The sequence below is a fragment of the Pan troglodytes genome, chromosome 15, assembly GCF_028858775.2.
Source record: "Pan troglodytes isolate AG18354 chromosome 15, NHGRI_mPanTro3-v2.0_pri, whole genome shotgun sequence".
Classification (NCBI taxonomy): domain Eukaryota; kingdom Metazoa; phylum Chordata; class Mammalia; order Primates; family Hominidae; genus Pan; species Pan troglodytes.
The window spans coordinates 68172609-68191626 of record NC_072413.2 but is presented as its reverse complement, the minus strand read 5'-3'; the positions used below and the strand labels follow the sequence as shown (position 1 = coordinate 68191626).

Sequence of the window (19018 nt, the reverse complement as noted above, 5' to 3'; positions counted from 1 at the left end):
TTTGCAAATAGACTCTTTATCAAACTATCAGTGTACATTTGGGTTCAGCTGTAATTTCTCTTTACAACTGTTGTAGGGAATTCTTATACTTCTATGTTGCTCCAAGTCCATTTTGAATATGAGTTGTACTATCTTATATGAGGAGCAGGGCTCAGTCTCCCTTCACACAGTTTCCAGTTCTACTCCTTCTCCCGGTTCCTCAAGGTGGTCAATCCATTTATCTACCTTAAACAACTGCCTACTGGTGGCCACTACCCTGAGGGACAGCTAGATACAGCCTACTTACCTGGCCCCACTGACTCACCCTGAATGGACTGTGCAGATATGCAGCACTGACCACCTCTCAGTTACACAGTGAGCCCATGTAACGTGTGCCTGTTTGTTCTAAACCCACCAACTAGAACTGTCAGGAAACCTGCCTGGATAATGCCCTGACCCCAATAAGGGCTTTAGTGCCACAGATTCTCTCTCTCTGTCACCCTCTACCTGCTGGCTGGGCATGCTGCCGTCTCCAGACTTGCTGCTGGCTGTCATGGGCACCCTTCTTCTCCTATGGATCTGTGAGTAACAGAAGGTGTCTGTGATTTCCTGTGTTTTATTATGCAGCCTCTTCTGCATATCACCTGGCACATGCACCTGAGCCTAACTCTTCTCCTGGTGTAGGCTCTCCTAGAGAGTGGCTACTGGGGAGTCCTTATGGTCAGTCTCAAGATAAAGATAAACGTTAATTTAGAAAGATATTACGGTTTCATTAAAATCAGAAACAACTCAAATATGTCTACTATTTCTTCTGTTATTCAATATTGTCTTGTAAGTATTGGACAATCCAACAAAAAAATACAATGAAACAATCAGTATAAATATTCACATATAGCAAATTTTTAATTTTCAGATTAGATGATTGTTTTCTTAGAAAAATTAAGAAATTCTACTTTAGACCTCAGTTTCTTCGTCCATGGATCTGATATAATAGTATCTGCCTTATAGAGATGTTATAAGGTTTAAATGAGCTAATACACGTAAAACACTTAAAACAGTGCCAGATCCATTGTAAGTTCTCCATAAATGTTAAAGATTGTTATTAAAAGAATTGAATAGGGAAACTGAATACAAAATAAAAATACAAAAATTAATAGGTTTACTTTTAGTAAACAAACTTAAATGTCACAGGGAGGAAATCCCATTTTTAATAAAAATGAAAACTATAAAATACCTAGAAATAAAATTCACAAGAAAGGCAAAAGACCTAAATAAGTAAAACTATAAAATCTTACTAAAATATGAAAAGAAGATATCTAAATGGAATGACAACTTTCTAAGATAGAATGATATAACATAAAAATGTGTCTATATTTTTTATATTAAATAATTATATTTTTAATTAAATTAATTTATATATTTAATTAAATTCCAACCAGAATCCCAGTTTGGGATTCTTCACACTGGATATAATAATCTTAAAGATCACTGAAAGAATATCTGAGAGGAGTACATTTTTATGGAAAGATACAAGGATGATAACTTATTATATATTACAATTAGCTCTAAATTTAATGCAATAAAAATATGGCATGGAGGGGGATAGGAGTGTATGAAAACTCTCTACTTTTTGCCCAATTTTGCTGTGGACCTAAAACTACTCTAAAATATAAAATTTATTAATTTAACATAAATAAATAACAATGCCAAAAATATAGACTTGGCCACAATATAGGCCAATAAATCAATGAAACAGAATCCAAAGTTGATTCAAGTAAATATGAGTCTTAGTATCTGACAAAGTGGGAAAGGATGATGTATTTAGTAAATCATGCTGACAGAATTGGCATGTGAAGGAAGGCAGACCAGACCCCTGCATCATACCATGCTCAAAAAATTCTAGATGAAGTAAAAATCTAAATGTAAAATATAAAATAATAGAATGAATTTTAGAAAAATATTTTTGTAAATTTAAAATTTTGTAAATTGAAAGTGGGAAGACCTTAAGCAAAAGGATCCTCCCCCAGAGCCTTCGGAAAGGACTGCCGTCCTGCTAGTACCTTGGTTTTAGGCCAGGGAGACCTGTGTTGAACTTCTAACCTGTAAAACTTAATGAATTTGCATTGCTTTAAGCCATTGAGTTTGTTGAAATTTGTTTCAGCAGCCATAGAAAACTATTAAAATGTATTAAGTATGTTAATTCCCTCATTTGAAAATCTGACTTTACCAATGTTACACAAACTTGTCCAGAGAATAAAGATAAAACACTTCCTAACTCTTCTGATGAAGCCAGAAAACCCTGATACCAAAATTGGATAAGGATATTACAAAAAAAGAAAATTATTGGCCAATCTCTGCTATGAATGTAGATACAGAAGTCCTTTACAATTTAATAGCTAACCAAATTCAGTAATACACTTAAAAAGATAATTCAACACAACCAATATGACTTTATTCCAGGAATGTAAAGTTGGTTAGTCATTAGAAAATGAGTTAATTATAATTTATCACTTTAACAGATTAAGTAGAAATTTCATACAATCATCTCAATAGATGCAAAGAAAGCATTTGATGAAGTTCTGTTCATCAAAAGACACAATAAAAGGAATGAAAAGGCAAGCAAAAAAGTTTATGACTAAAATAAGAGAAACCTTAAGAAACTAGGAAGAGAAGGGAACTTCCTTAATTTGATAAAGATATTCTAAAAAAAAACAAATATCATATTTAATGGGAAAATATTGAAAGCATTTCCATTGAGATCAAGAAAGAAACAAAGATTCTTGCTATGTCCACTTCTATTTATTGATGTATTTGAGATCCTAGTCATTGCAAAAATCAAAGATTTGAAAGGAAGAAATGTGTAAGCATAGTTATGTATGAGGGAAAAAAACCTAAACAATCTACAAACTTTTAGAATTAAAGTAAATTTAACAATGTTGCTGGATACAAAATCAGTTTACAAAAATCAATTTAATTTTTAATCATAAGAAACAATTTTACATAAAATTTTGTTTAATTAGAGGAAAAAGAAAATAATACCATTTATGTGACATCACAGAACCCAAATACCTAGGAATACATCTAAAGAAACACAGTTGTCTCAATAAATATGGGGAATGAGTTCCAGGAACCCCTGCATATACACAAATCCAGGCATACTCAAGTCCTGCAAGTTGGCCCTGTGGAACATGCATATGTGAAAAGTTGCCCCTCAGTATAGGCAGGTCTCACATCCTGCAAATACTGCATTTTTTATCTGCTTTTGGTTGAAAAAATATATACATATAAGTGGATCCTCAAAATTCAAACCCCTGTTTTTCAAGGGTCAACTGTGTGCAAGACCTGTACATTGAAAATGTTAAGACATCACTTGGAGAAATTAAAGATCTAAATAAATAAATATTCCATGTTCATAGGTCAGAAGACTCAATATTGTTAAGATGTCAATTCTCTCCAATGTGATCTATAAATTCAGTGCAATCTTAATTAACTTCCCAGCTGGCATTTTTACAAAAACTGACAAGCTGATTCTAAAATTTATGTGTAATTGCAAAGGGCCAAAAATAACCAAGATACTCATGAAGAAGAACAAAGAATAAACACTCATTCTACCAGATATTAAAATTTCTTGTAAGCTACAGTAATTAAGACAGTGTGATGTCGATACAAGAGGAGAGAAATAAACCAATGAAACAGAGTAGAGAGTCCATAAATAGACCCATACATACACAAAACTTGATTCATAGGAAAGGTGACATTGCAGGTAAAATGAACTCTCTTTAATAAATTCTACTGGGTCATTTATATATTCATATGGAAGAAATAAAATTCCACACCTACTTCATATTAAATACAAAAATGCAATCCCAGAAGAATTGTAGATCTAAATTTTAAAGTTAGAAAGTAAGAGTTCTAGAAGCTAACACAGAAAAATATCTTCATAACCTTGAGTAGACAAAGGAACAGGAACCAGACAGCATTTAGGATAGAAAAGAAAAAACATGATAAATAGACTACATTAAAAGTAAGAACTTCTGTTCATCAAAAGACACAATAAAAGGGATGAAAAGGCAAGCCACCAACTGGGAGAAGATATTTGCAATGTGTATGATGACAGAAGACTCATCCAGAATATGTGAAGAACCTTCACAAATCAATAAGAAAAAGACATTATGGAAAAATAGGCCACAAACTTGAGCAAATACTTAACAAAAGAGGGCATCCAAAATCAATACGTGTATGAAAAAGTTTCCACTTCAGTAGTCACTAGGAAAGTGCAAATTCAGTAGGTGGTTTTCCCCTGACAGTGCTAAGGAGGCTGGGAGGTCCGGACTGGGTGGAATTCACCACAGCCCAGTAAAGCTGCTGTGGCCAGACTGCTTCTCTAGATTCCTCCTCACTGGGCAGGGCATCTCTGAAGGAAAGGTAACAGCCCAAGTCAGGGGCTTACAGACAAAACCCCCATCTCCCTTGGACAGAGCACCTGGGGAAAGGGGCGACTATGGGCACAGCTTCAGCGGATGTAGTCACTCCTGCCTGCTGGCTCTGAAGGGAGAACCTGATCCTGGTAAGAGGGATTCTCCCAGCACAGCACACCAGCTCTGCTAAAGGACAGACTGCCTCCTCAAGTGGGTCCCTGACCCCCGTGCCTCCTGACAGAGAGACTTTCCAACAGGGGTCGACAAACACCTCATACAGGAGAGCTCCAGCTGGCATCAGGCTGGTGCCTCTCTGGGATGAAGCTTCCAGAGGAAGGAAAAGGCAGCAATCTTTGCTGTTCTGCAGCCTCCACTGGTGATACCCAGCTGAACAGGGTCTGGAGTGGACCTCCAGCAAACTGCAGCAGACCTACAGAAGAGGGGCCTGACTGTTAGAAGAAAAACTTACAGACAGCCATAACATCAACATCAACAAAAAGGAACCCCATACATAGAAACTCCATCCAAAGGTCATCAGCCTCAAAGATCAAAAGTAGGTAAATCCACAAAGATGAGGAAAAACCTGCATAAAAATGCTGAAAATTCCAAAAACCAGAATGTCTCTTCTTCTCCAAATGATCGCAACTCCTGTCCAGAAGGGCACAAAACTGGATGGAGAATGAGATTGATGAACTGACAGAAGTAGGCTTCAGGTCGTGGATAATAAAAGACTCCTTGGAGCTAAAGGAGAATGTTCTAACCCAATGCAAGGAAACTAAGAACCTTGATAAAAGGTTACAGGAACTGCTAACTAGAACAACCAGTTTAGAGAGGAACATAAATGACCTGATGGAGCTGAAAAACACAGCACGAGAACTTCGTGAAGCATACACAAGTATCAGTAGTGGAATCGATCAAGCAGAAGAAAGGATATCAGACATTGAAGATCAATTTACAGAAATAAGGTGTGAAGACAAGATTAGAGAAAAAAGAATGAAAAGGAATGAACAAAGCCTCCAAGAAATATGGGACTATGTGAAAAGACCAAACCTACAACTGATTGGTGTACCTGAAAGTGATGGGGAGAATAGAAGCAAGCTGGAAAACACACTTCAGTGTATTATCCAGGAGAACTTCCCCAACCTACCAAGACAGGCCAACATTCAAATTCAGGAAATACAGTAAACACCACTAAGATATTCTTCAAGAAGAGCAACCCCAAGACACATAATTGACAGATTATCCAAGGTTGAAACGAAGGAAAACATGTTAAGGGCAGCCAGAGAGACAGGCCAGGTTCCCTACAAAGGAAAGCCCATCAGATTAACAGTGGATCTCTCTGCAGAAACCCTACAAGCCAGAAGAGAGTAGGGGGCAATCATCATTCTCAGTAAACTATCGCAAGAACAAAAAACCAAACACCGCATATTCTCACTCATAGGTGGGAATTGAACAATGAGAACGCATGGACACAGGAAGGGGAACATCACACTCTGGGGACTGTTGTGGGTTGGGGGGAGGGGGGAGGGTTAGCATTGGGGGATATACCTAATGCTAGATGACGAGTTAGTGGGTGCAGCACACCAGCATGGCACATATATACATATGTAACTAACCTGCACATTGTGCACATGTACCCTAAAACTTAAAGTATAATAATAATAAATAAAAAATAAAAAAATTGAAAAAAAAAGAAAAGAAAAGAATTTTCAACCCAGTATTTCATATCCAGCCAAACAAAGCTTCATAAGCAAAGGAGAAATAAAATCCTTTACAGACAAGCAAATGCTGAGGGATTTTGTCACTAGCAGGCCTGCCTTACAAGAACTCCTGAAGGAAGCACTAAATATAGAAAGGAAAAACTGGTACCAGCCACTGCAAAAACATACCAAAATATGAAGACCAATGACACTATGAAGAAACTGCATCAACTAAAGTGCAAAGTAACCAGCTAGCATCATGTTGACAGGATCAAATTCATACACAACAATATTAACCTTAAATGTAAATGGGCCAAATGCCCCAATTAAAAGACACAGACTGGCAAATTGGATAAAGAGTCAAGACCCATCAGTGTGCTGTATTCAGGAGACCCATCTCACATGCAATGACACACATAGGTTCAAAATAAAGGATGGAGGAATATTTACCAAGCAAATGGAAAGAAAAAAAAAAGCAGGGGTTACAATCCTAGTCTCTGATAAAACAGACTTTAAACCAACAAAGATAAAAAAAAGATAAAGAAGGGCATTACATAATGGTAAAAGGACCAATGCAACAAGAAGAGCTAACTATCCTAAATATATATATGTACCCAATACAGGAGCACCCAGCTTCATAAAACAAAAAGTGACTTAGACTCCCACACAATAATAGTGGGAGACTTTAACACCCCACTGTCAATATTATACAGATCAACGAGACAGAAAATTAACAAGGATATTCAGGACTTGAACTCAGCTCTGAACCAAGCAGACCTAATAGACTACCTACAGAACTCTCCACCCCAAATCAACAGAATATACATTCTTCTCAGCACCACATAGCACTTATTCTAAAATCAACCACATAATTGGAAGTAAAACACTCCTCAGCAAATGCAAAAGAACAGAAATCATAACAGTCTGTCAGACCACAGTGCAATCAAATTAGAACTCCACATTAAGAAACTCACTCAAAACCGCACAACTCCATGGAAATTGAAGAACCTGCTCCTGAATGACTACTGAAATAAAGAAGTTCTTTGAACCCAATGAGAACAAAGAGACAATGTACCAGAATCTCTGGAACACAGCTATAGCAATGTTAAAAGGGAAATTTATAGAATGAAATGCCCACATCAGAAGGCTGAAAAGATCTAAAATCGACACCCTAACATGACAATTAGAATAATTAGAGAAGCAAAAGCAAACAAATTCAAAAGTAGCAGAAGACAAGAAATAACTAAGATCAGAGCAGAATTGAAGGAGATACAAACACGAAAAACCCTTCCAAAAAAAATCTATGAATTCTGGAGCTGTTTTTTTTTTAAAAGATTAACAAAATAGATAGACCACTAGCTAGACTAATAAAGAAGAAAAGAGAGAAGAATCAAATAGACACATTAAGAAATGATAAAGGGGATATCACTACTGTTCCCACAGAAATACAAACTACCATCAGAGAATACCATAAACACCTCTATGCAAATAAACTAGAAAATCTTGAAGAAATGGATAAATTCCTGGACACATAAACCATCCCAAGACTAAACCAGGAAGAAGTCGAATCCCTGAATAGACCAATAACAAGTTCTGTAACTGGCGCAGTAATTAATAGCCTACCAACCAAAAGAAGCCCAGGACCAGATGGATTCACAGCCAAATTCTACCAGAGGTACAAAGAGGAGCTGGTGCCATTCCTTCTGAAACTATTCCAAACAATAGAAAAAGAGGGACTCCTCCCTAACTCATTTTATGAGGCCAGCATCATCTTGATACCAAAACCTGGCAGAGACACAATAAGAAAAGAAAATTTCAGGCCAATATCCCTGATGAACATCAGTGCGAAAATCCTCAATAAAATTCTGGCAAACTGAATCCAGCAGCACATCAAAAAGCGTATCTACCACAAGCAAGTCAGCTTCATCCCTGGGATGCAAGCCTGGTTCAACATATGAAAATCAATAAACGTAATTCATCACATAAACAGAACCAATGACAAAAACCACATGATTAACTCAATAGATGCAGAAAAGGCCTTTGATAAAATTCAACATCCCTTTATGCTAAAAACTCTCAATAAACTAGGTATTGAAGGAACATATCTCAAAATAATAAGAGCTATTAATGACAAACCCATAGCCAATATCATACTGAATGGGCAAAAGCTAGAAGCATTCCCTTTGAAAACCGGCACAAGATAAGGATGCCCTCTCTCACCACTCCTATTCAACACAGTACTGGAATTTCTGGCCAAGGCAATCAGGCAAGAGAAAGAAATAAAGGATATTCAAGTAGGAAGAGAAGAAGTCAAATTGACTGTTTGCAGATGACATGACTGTATACTTAGAAAACCCTATCATCTCAGTCCGAAACTCCTTCAGCTGATAAGCAACTTCAGCAAAGTCTCAGGATACAAAATCAATGTGCGAAAATCACACGCATTCCTATACACCAACAATAGACAAGCAGAGAGCCAAATAATGAGTGAACTCCCAATCGCAATTGCTACAAAGAGAATAGAATACCTAGGAATACAACTTATAAGGGATGTGAAGGACCTCTTCAAGGAGAACTACAAGCCACTGCTCAAGGAAAGAAGAGAGGACACAAACAAATGGAAAAACATTCCATGCTCATGGATAGGAATAATCAATATCATGAAAATGGCCATACTGCCCAAAGTAATTTACAGTTTCAATGCTATTCCCATTAAGCTACCATTCACTTTCTTCACAGAACTAGAAAAAACTAATTTAAATTTCATATGGAACCAAAAAAGAGCCCATATAGCCAAGACAATTCTAAGCAAAAAGAACAAAGCTGGAGGCATCACACTACCTCACTTCAAAGTATACTACAAGGCTACAGTAACCAAAACAGCATGGTACTGATACCAAAACAGATATATAAACCAATGGAACAGAACAGAGGCCTCAGAAATAACACCACACAACTACAACCATCTGATCTTCGACAAACCTGACAAAAACAAGCAATGGGGAAACAATTCCTCATTTAATAGATGGTGCTGGGAAAACTGGCTAGCCATCTGCAGAAAACTGAAACTAGACCCCTTACTTACACCTTATACAAAAATTAACTCAAGAGGGATTAAAGACTTAAATGTCAAACCCAAAACCCTAAAAACCCTAGAAGAAAACCTAGGCAATACCATTCAGGACATAGGTGTGGGCAAAGACTTCATGACTAAAACACCAAAAGCAATGGCAACAAAAGCCAAAATTGACAAATGGGATCTAATTAAACTAAAGAGCTTCTGCACAGCAAAAGAAACTATCATTAGAGTGAACAGGCAACCTACAGAATGGGAGAAATTTTTTGCAATCTATCCATCTGACAAAGGGCTAACATCCAGAATCTACAAGGAACTTAAACAAATTTACAAGAAAAAAGCAAACAACACCATCAAAAGTGGGTGAAGGATATGAACAGATACTTCTCAAAAGAAGACGTTTATGTGGCCAAAAAACATGAAAAAAAGGTCATCATCACTGGGCATTAGAGAAATGCAAATCAAAACCAAAATGAGATACCATCTCACACCAGTTAGAATGGTGATCATTAAAAAGTCTGGAAATATCAGATGCTTGCAAGGATATGGAGAAATAGGTACGCTTTTACATTGTTGGTAGGAGTGTAAATTAGTTCAACCATTGTGGAAGACAGTGTGGCGATTCCTCAAGGATCTAGAACAAAATACCATTTGACCCAGCAATCCCACTACTGAGTACATACCCAAAGGATTATAAATCACTCTACTATAAAGACACATGCACACATATGTTTATTGTGGCACTATTTGCAGTAGCAAACACTTGGAACCAGCCCAATGCCCATCAATGATAAACTAGGTAAAGAAAAATGTGGCACATATGCACCATGGAATACTACGCAGCCATAAAAAAGGATGAGTTCATATACTTTGCAGGGACATGGATGAAGCTGGAAGCCATTATTCTCAGCAAACTAACACAAGAACAGAAAACCAAACACCACATGTTCTCACTTGTAAGTGGGAGTTGAACAATGAGAACACATGGGCATAGGGAGGGGGACATCACACACAGGGGTCTGTCAGTATTTGGGGGGCCAGGGGAGGGAGAGCATTTAGGACAAATACCTAATGCATGCGGGGCTTAAAACCTAGATGATGGGTTGATGGGTGCAGCAAACTACCAGGGCAATGTTATACCTATGTAACAAACCTGCATGTTCTGCACATGTATCCCAGAATTTAAAGTAAAATTTTTTAAAAGTGCAAATTAAAGCCACAAATTAAAGTCAAATTTATACCCACCAGAATGACTAATTTTAAGTAGTCTGACAATACTAAGTGCTGAGAAGAATGTGATCAAACAATCTTGGAGAGGTAGAGTGTAGGCAAATGTTCACAGCAGCATTATTCAAAAAATAAAAAACCAGAAACAATTTAGATATCAAGAGCAGAATAAAAAGTTGAGTTGCATATTCATTCAAAGGAAACTATACAGCAATGAAAAATCACAAATTGCTGCTACACACAACAATATGGATGAACATCACCAAAATTATGCTGAGCAAAGAACCCCCAAAACAGTACTTTCCATCTGCTTCCATTTACGTAGAGTTCAAAGTCACATAAGATTAATGTGTGGTTTTAGAAGTCAGGAGAGCCGTTCCCTCTGGAGAAGAGGAAGAAGCATCGCTGGGAGAGGCACGAGGGGAGCTGCTGGGGTACTGGTAATATTTATTGTTCTGGATGATGATTAAATAAAATATATTCACATTGTGAAAATTCTTTGAGCTATAGTTATGACTTGTGCACATTTCTGTATGTATATCCTACTGCAATAAACTTCATAAAAGGAAAAATAAATAATTGACAAATTTTTGAAATACAAGTTATAACGAGATTAAAAATAATATAACACATAGGGAAGAATTATGTCTCACTAAATAAATACCCTATTATCAGACAGGGTTTACTAAACTTCCATCTTCCCTACAGAGCTGTTCCAGAACTTACTTTTAGCTTCCACTTGACTGCTGTTGTTTCTCAACTGCTATCAGATTGTATAGTCCAAGGGCTGTGGAATGCTGGCACCTAGGTTGCTTGTGAGAAGAGACACTATGGCTTGTGTGGGATGCAGTGCCACTGGTGGCCAGGACTGGCAGGTCGTCTGCTTATGAAGTGCCTGAGGCCCCGCTTTTGGAGAGGCACTGACTTGTGGAGTTCTGCAGCATAATGGCAAATACTGGGGCCCCACCAAGAAGCCACGTGGTCCCTTCCCACTATTCATCCCATCTGCCCTATTACTTGCTGCTCAGCCTCTGGAGAAAGGGTATTCTATGACAAGGACTCACAGAATTAGGGCTACTATGACAAACTACCAAAGACTGAGTGGCTTAACTAACAGAAATTATTTTCTCATAGTTCTGGAGGCTAGAACTCCCACATCAAGGTGTCAGCACATTTGATTTCTCTCTCCTTGGCTTGCCTTCTCGCTGTGTCCTCACAAGGTTGTCCCTCTGACTGTCTGTGTCCTAATCTCCTCTTCTTATAAGGATAGCAGTCATAGTGGATTAGGGCCCACACTGACGGCACTGTTTTAATTTTATTACCTTTTTAAAGACCCTATCTCAAAACCCAGGCACATTCTGGGTACTAAGGGTTAGGGCTTCAACACACAAGTTTTGGGACACACAATTCAGTCCATAAAAGAGTCTGTCTAGCTCTTACCAAGCTCTGTGACTGGGCTGAATCCTGTAGCTTCTCGGGTCCTGAGTTTCTTCCCAACTTGAAAGTGAGGTTTGTGGCTCTTGCTCCCAATGCTGATGTTACATAGCTTGCTTTCCATCTTCCCTGTGAACATCTCCTTGGGTTCCAGTACAGCTAGATATCAGTAACAATGGCAGAAGTGCAAGTACGGTGTCATTACATTTAATGTTTTCCAACCCTGTATGCATGTAGTGGGGAGAAAAAAAGAAGTGAGAATGTCCAGAGTTAAAAGCAGTCTGAGACTTCATAGGCCACATGAAGGTTGGCTGTAGAACTTAAGATGGGAGAGAAGCAGGGTTGGGGGAGAAAAAAAGTAGGGGAGAAGGAGAATTGATATATATTTGGGGATTGGTCTGTACCAGAAACTGTAATCTCACTGAAGCTTCACAACAACCTCATGAGGTGGGTATTATTATTATTATTCCCATTTTACTGGTGAGGACACTGAGGCTCAGAATGCAGAGTTGGGCTTTGCTATTTCAGTCTACCTAGAACTCAGAGGAACCTACGCAAGTCAGCTCTGCCGACAGCGTTGGTTGAACATGCTTTGGCACCTCTTGCCTTCCTCCCCCCAGCATTGCCCTGTCACAGGTGACAAGAGGAAGACAAGGTTCCTGTCTGTTTTGTTTGGTAGTTCTAAAAAAATGACATGACCAATTCTGTTGTTGTTGCTGGTTCAGTTTTAGTGAATAGGTAATGTTCACTGAAAATATATCAATAGATATTAACAAGCAAACAAATAAAATTCTGGCACAAGCAAAACTAATCCACAGTGACAGAAAGCAGATCAATAGTTGCCTGTGGGAAGAGCGGATGAGTATAAAGGGGCCTGAGAGAACTTCTTGGGGAGATGAAAATGTTCTATGTCTTGACTGAGGTTGTTGCTCTACCTGTATGTACTCGTATAAAAACTCTTCAAACTATACACTTAAAACAGGTGAGTTTTTAGTAGTAGTAGTGGTGTTTGGATACCTGTAACTTTATCTCCATTAGAAATGTCAGATATTTTAATATCATCGTTAGTTTTTGCAGGTATCTTGAAATATTTTTCATGTTCCTCACTACTGGGATAGTTTTGCAGATTCATGTTCCTCACTACTGAGATAGTCGTTTAGCCTGTGCACTAGACCTTGCTTTTGATGCCTTCATAAAGCATATATCAGAAAAAAGGTGAGTTGTTGTATGTAAATTACACCTCAATAAAGTTGATTGATATAAAGAGAAACAAAATCACCAGAAATCCCACCACCAAGAGATAACCACTACCATTTTGGTGTTTTTATGCTGCCAGGGCATTCATCCCCACCCTGCCACCCCCGCACATGCTGTGTTACACTGTGTTCTGGGTTTTTTTTTCTCTCTGTCTACGATATATTATAAAAACCTTTCCACACCAGTACACAGAATGCTGCATCGGTATTTTTACAGTGGTAGAATACAGCATTATGTCAACAAAACATGTTTACTTCACCAATTTGTTGTGTTGGAAAATTAAGATGTTTCCAATTTTTTACTCTTAAAAACACTACCATGAATATCCTTGTAACTAAATATTTGAGCATATCCTTAATGATTGCCATAGAATAAATTTCTTCCAGTAAAATTACTGGGTCACAGGCATTCACGTTTTTAAGGAATTTGATGTATCTTTCAAAATTGCCCTACCTAAAAACTCTATCAATTTAGGTGCCCATTAGCCATCTCTTTGTCTCTACTGTAGACTCTCAATGTGTAGACTCAGCATTGTGACTCTCCATGGGAGCAGACACAAGGTAAGTCCCAGTAACTGACATATCCTGAGATCCCACAACTTTAGAAGCTATTGAAACCTTTCAAAGTCAGTCCCAGCCCTAACTTTAAATGAAATTCAAGACCCATAAAGGTTCAGGGGTCTGAAAACACTCCTACTGCTCCTACTGAGCACATCCAGGATTCTGACTCAGGACTCAGGCCAGAAACCACCACACAGCTTGCTAACGGAACATTGAGTCAAAGGACCAGCAAAGACCGCCTGCCATCTCAGGCTTAGAGATTCCCTAGTCTCTACACCCACTTAATCTGTTTGAACCAAGCCTTGCTCCAGAGCAGCCGGGCAAAGGAGCCAGGGATCTCAGGAGTCACACACACTGTTGAGGTCTCAGCACAACTCCGGTTGGTTGCATTTTATTTCAACCCTTGGTTCTGCTGCACGTGGCCTTGGGATGGTTATTTAACCTAAGGCTCAATTTCCTCAACAAAAAAATGGAGTTGGTCATTGTACCTAGCTCACAGAGTTTTAGTAGGATGGCATGAGGTAATACAATCAAATTCACTAGCACCACTCCTGGCCCTTAAAATGTGCTGATATTTGGTAAGTATTATTATCATTTGTTGGCCCCTCACACTTAGCCTCAGGCAGCAGAGAGGCCTGAAAGAGAACAACTTCCTGCCCTTACATTCTGACTTTTCTGCACTGGTGTCGCTACAGAAGGCCAGCCACCAGGCTCATTTTAGATCTGCCTAATGCCACCGATAAGCTAAGGGCTTGAAACCCCATTCTTAGGAGTGGCTTGCCCACCCCGCGTGCCTCTAGGACCAAGCCTGACAAATATAGCAGAAATTACAGGCATCTGATTTAAGGCTACGTGTGTACACTTCGCCTGAGCCAAGCCCCAAGCCCTTGTCCCGCTGCTGCATCAAAGGACCAGCTCTCTTCCAGCCTCCAGGCCCAGAGTAAGCAGCAATTTGGGAGGCAGCCCCCTCTTATTTTTAGCTTTAGAAACCCGAAAAGCCAACATACCAGAGCTCACCCAAGCGTCTCTCACAAACTGTTGTTTGACTTGGGTTGAGAAAATGACAGGCTGGGTTCTGCACCAAGAAGAGAAGAAAAAAAGAGGGGGGAAAAAGGAGTTTTCTTTTCCCTCCACTGCCAATCTCCATCCCCCTCAACTCCTCCCCTAGGCCTGGGTGGACCCTGCCTGGGTAATAGTTCCCTGCTATATTTAAAAACCACAGATGTGTTTGGTGGAGACTTAATTTCGGAATTGCAGGCAGCGTCTTCTGAGGACAAGGGGAAAGCCGGTGCCGCGCGCCCGCCTGCTGCCTGGAGCTCCCAACTCGGCGGAATCCAGGTCAGGACGCGCCGCCGTTTTGACGTGCTGCCGGCCGGGAGGCGCGGGCGCCAGGCTCCAACGACTGGGGTGGGTGGCCGCGGGGCAGGGGTTGGATCTGAATTCGTCCCTCGGGGGCTCTGGATGCGGGATGCGGGATGCGGGATGCGGGCTCGACTTCCTCGCTGCTGGTCGAGGAGCGTTCTGAGAGTCTCCCCTCCGCGCGCGAGGATAAATATGCGCGGCTTGTCAGTCAGTGCGGCGCTGTCTCCCAGCTGATAGGGTGACGTTCCGTTTGGAGGCTTGGAGATTGGCTTTTTGATTTGGCTTCTTGCGGCAGCTTAATGGGCAAAGCTCTCCGCTGGCCCAGAAACCAGCCTCTCCGCGCGTCCCCTCTGCGCGCGGCGAGGCCGAGACGTCTCCCGCGGTGACAGCGTGCAAGGCGGAGACCCGGCGCGCTCCCAGCCCAGGGAAAGCCCAGGCGACGCGACCGCAAGCCCGAGCCCAGGTCCCTCGGAGCCGCCAGGGCGCGCCGGGCTGCTTGCCTTCCTGCCCCTTCCGGCAGGAATCCCCTGCCGCCCGCGGCCGGGACTCCGGGCCTCTCCGGGGCGTAGATTCCAGTCACCGCTCTGGGTCGGGGTCTCCCTCTTTCTGAAATCCGTGCGGAAGGACCCCTCCCGGGGCCCCTCGCCCTGGCCCCAGACACCCTCCCTCCCAGACCCCGCGCTCCAGATGCGCTGCCCCGCAGCTCCCTGACAGCTGCGAGCCCACGAACCCCGGCGGGAGGGCGGCGGCGGCGGACTGACATGCCCCGGACGCGGCTGCGGCCGGCGGGCAGCCCGCGGGGGCGATGAGCCGCTGCGACCGGTGAGGCGCCGGGCGGCGGGGGCATCGCGTACCTTCCTCACCCCCCTCACTTGCCCACTCCGCTCGGGAGGCCGAGAGGAAACGGTGAGTAATGGGGTGAGCCTCCTGCCCTTCCCCCTTAGCGGCCAGCCGAGACATGGGAGGTAGAGGTTGGGGGGCTTGGGATGCCCTAAGAGGATCCCTGATTGTGAATAACGGGGTTAAGTTATTTCTCAAGATCATTCATATGAACCGCCTTCCTGTGGATTTAGTGCCAGGAGAAGTGGGGTAAGGGTGCCCCGGAAAGTGTACATTGTGTATGCAGTGTTGGGGGGGCAGATCTGGCAGAGTGGGTGTCTACAGGAGGGTGCCGCCGGGTGGGGAAGGGCAGAGAGAGATGCCTGGGCAGGTGGGTACAGTTGGATCGTGAGCATGCTGGGTTGGTAGCGGGTGCTGTTTGGGGAGACTGACTGCTGTGTTGTGTGTGCTGGATGCATGTCGGCATATGTGTGCCGCCTGGGCCAGGGCGTGTTGTGCTTCTGGTGCTGTGAGTGTCCGCCGGGTTTGGGGGCTAGCAGGGAAGCGCGTTATCCACTCGGCGCGCGCCCGCGTGCACATACGCATGCACGCGCTCACCCCAGTCTCGGGACTCCACCGCCGCGGGTCCGGAGCTGCAGCCCCAGAGCACCCACCGCTGGGGCCAAGGGGGCGAGGGAGAAGGAGGGTTTCTCCAGTGCTGCACTCTCCAGCCTCTGGTGGTCTGCGTGATCCGGGGCTCGGTGGAGAGAATTGAAATATATAACTAACCCTCCCCTGATCCCCCAACACACACACGCGCGCACACACACACGCGCGCGGACACATACACACACACACAGTCAAAGCCCTGATTCAGAGGCTAGCGCTGCTGCTCCTACAGGCCCTGGCTGACCTGCCCAGAGGACCCGAGCCACTGGGAAAGATGATGAAAGCAATTTGCTCCGGGGAAAAAAGCAGTTTTTCGTCTTAATTCATTGTATTTTATTTTTAACCATGTGGTAGTGGTGGTGGTGGCGGGGTGGGGTTAAATAGAAGAAATGCCTTTAATGCAGTACCATAAATTTACCCGCTCATCGCAGCTTCCTTCTCTCTCTCTCTCTTTCTCTCTCTCCCCCCGCGCCCCGCTTCTCTTCTCTTCTCTCCTCCTTCCCCCCCCCTCCCCCTTTCCTGGCGATTAAAAAACATACCTCCGAACGCATTCAGCGGTTAGGTCTCCCGGGCAGAAGAATTAAAACTGGTTTCAATTTATCAGAAACGCAGACTGCAGCAGGCGCAGCCAAGCTCCTGGGTGGTCAAGAAACACCCGAAGGGGGTGGGGGGAGGAGGGAGTTGAGGGGGAGTGGAATGTGGGTACGTGATAGGAACACATCCGGCCTTCTGGTGGGGCACCAAAAGGGAAGCCTCCTCGGCCCCTGGCGACCCGGTGACTTGCAGCGGCGTGTGATTAATCTTCCACAGCTGTCGTGCCCCATCCACTTGAGCTGAGCTCTTGTTTACCTTGATTTTCAAATATAGCTGCTGCGCCATGCTCTTCCCGAAATAGGGGGATCAGTTCACCCTTTATGGGCTCTTGGCCTCGGGCTGGGGCTTCTTTTTGCTGGCGTCACTGGCTGGATCCAAGTTTGAGAGGAACCTGCCCCTTCATGCATTGCAGGTCTCCAAAGGAGGATGGCTGATGGTCAAAACTTAGGGTAACTAGATGTGGACTGATCACCCCAGCCCCTCATTGCAATCTACAATGCCCAGCAGCAGTCCCCACACACAAGCCCACTTTGTAGCCTCCTTTTTCTTTAAATGAAATGTAGATACTGGATTGAGAAGAAGCAGATAAGGCCTATAGAACTGAACTAGGTTGAAGTGGTTCTTTCTTTAACTTGATGGAGAAGGGAAGGCCATTCATGCAGTTTCCTCCACTTGGAATGCTTTATTCTTCTTCCAACATACTCCTAAAGTACTCCTACTCAAGCTTCAGCTCTCAGCTCACTAGTTACTTCCTCAAGGAAGCCTTTCATATCCTCCCTGACTAGGCCACATCCCTGCTTATTATACACCTGTATTAGTCCGTTCTCACACTGGTAATAAAGACATACCCAAGACTGGGTAATTTATAAAGGAAAGAGGTTTAATGGAGTCACAGTTCCACAGGGCTGGGGAGGCCTTAGGAAGTTTACAATCATGGTGGAAGGGGAAGCAAACATGTCCTTCTTCACATGGCGGCAGCAAGGAGAAGTGACGAAAAAAAGGGGGAAAAGCCCCTTACAAAGCCATCAGATCTTGTGAGAACTCACTGTCACAAGAACAGCAGCATGGGGGTTACTGCCCCCATGATTCAATTACTTCCCTGGCTTCCTCCCAGGACACGTAGGGATTATAGGAACTACAATTCAAGATGAGATTTGGGTGGGGACACAGCCAAGCCATATTTGGCCGTGGAGTCCATTGGACTCCAAAAGAAAAATATTTGTTTATTCATTCGGTTAGCCATTTATTCAATAAATATTCAACAGCCACCTACTCTGTCAGGCATGTGCTAAGTCCAGATGCAAGTAAAATAGAATGGACCCTTTCCTCATAAACACTCATAATCTGAACTTATATTTTTGAAGTAATTTAAAGACGCCCATTAAATTTATGTATGTGATTAAGTAATGCCAGGCACACCTCTAGATAACAGACTCCACAAAGGGAGGAAAGTGTGTCCCCAAGGCCTAGCACTGTGCCCGGCATAGGATAGGTGCCCAGTAAATGTTGGTTGAATGAGTGGAATTGGAGGAACAATTACATTCTTTCCTTCTCTGTTCCTGCTCTTCTGAGCTCTCCTTTACACCGCCACCTACAGCTTCCTGGTCGGAGAAGGGAGAATATGCTTACTGAACTGACCCTGTTAAAACTATTCCCATGCCCTGTGCTCCCCCAGGGGATGGGACCCTAAAGCCGATAGGTTGTCCTCTTGCCCTAGCCCTGCCTTGTGCCTGTGCAGGATGGTTCCTCTTGCATTCTCTGGGCACAGTTGTTGGTATTACTTATGGGCACTGATAGTGGGCATGTTCCCCAGCCTGCATGATTCAGTCATTGCCCATGATCAGGATTTGGGAAATGTGTCACACATCTGGATTTCTTTTCAAACTATTGAGATTAGATAAAAAGAAAGGAATAGGATGGGCG

The 19018-nt window shown here is 42.4% G+C and overlaps 1 protein-coding gene across 6 annotated transcripts in view; it reads left to right on the top strand.

The window, feature by feature from the left end:
- The first annotated feature begins 15155 nt into the window (after positions 1 to 15155).
- The window catches only part of SLC8A3 (solute carrier family 8 member A3), a 145153-nt gene continuing 141290 nt past the window's right edge, over positions 15156 to 19018 (top strand). For 2 of the 6 annotated variants that reach the window (XM_009428039.5, XM_009428037.5), the window contains exon 1: positions 15158 to 15919. The gene's annotated coding sequence lies outside the window, so the exon portion shown is untranslated. Of the gene's footprint in view, positions 15920 to 19018 lie in introns of all 6 variants that reach the window. The other 4 variants (XM_009428038.5, XM_009428040.5, XM_001144620.7 and 1 more) reach the window with 4 other exon arrangements.